The sequence below is a fragment of the Octopus sinensis genome, linkage group LG7, assembly GCF_006345805.1.
Source record: "Octopus sinensis linkage group LG7, ASM634580v1, whole genome shotgun sequence".
NCBI classification, from domain to species: domain Eukaryota; kingdom Metazoa; phylum Mollusca; class Cephalopoda; order Octopoda; family Octopodidae; genus Octopus; species Octopus sinensis.
In genome coordinates, this window is record NC_043003.1 from 59,257,138 (window position 1) to 59,257,774 (window position 637).

Here is a 637-nt window from a genome sequence, read left to right on the forward strand (position 1 = left end):
CTTGGATAATTTGAGAATATTTTAAGTGTTTCCAAGTGTTTAGATATAAAAAGCACAACAAATTTTAAATAAGAAAAATTAATTACTCATTCAGTTTGCAAGTGTATTCATTCAACATATACACACTCACGCCACATACTCCCTCACATCTCTCCCCCTTCTTTTCTTTCTCTTCTCTCTCTTTATATGTACATATGTGTATATATGTATACTTGTATATTGTATACTTGTATATATGTATTATATGCGATATATATATGCTTATATGTCATTATATATATGTATATGTAGGGCATAATATATATATATATATATATATATATATATATATATGTGTGTGTGTGTGTGTGTGTATATATCCATGCATACATTCATATATGTGTGTGTGTGTGTGTTTGTGCGTCTGTGTATGTATGCATGAAACGTGCCGTTACGTATTTAGAAGATGAGATTATAATGATTAAATGCTAATTATTCTCGTTTATCTCATAACTCATGGTTCAAATTACACACACACACGCACGCACTCACACACATACAAACGAATAAGAAATGAATTGTTTTACTATTTTAAATTATATTAATTTAAACATGTACGTAATGCAATTACGGACTGTATATTAGTCATAAGAATTTA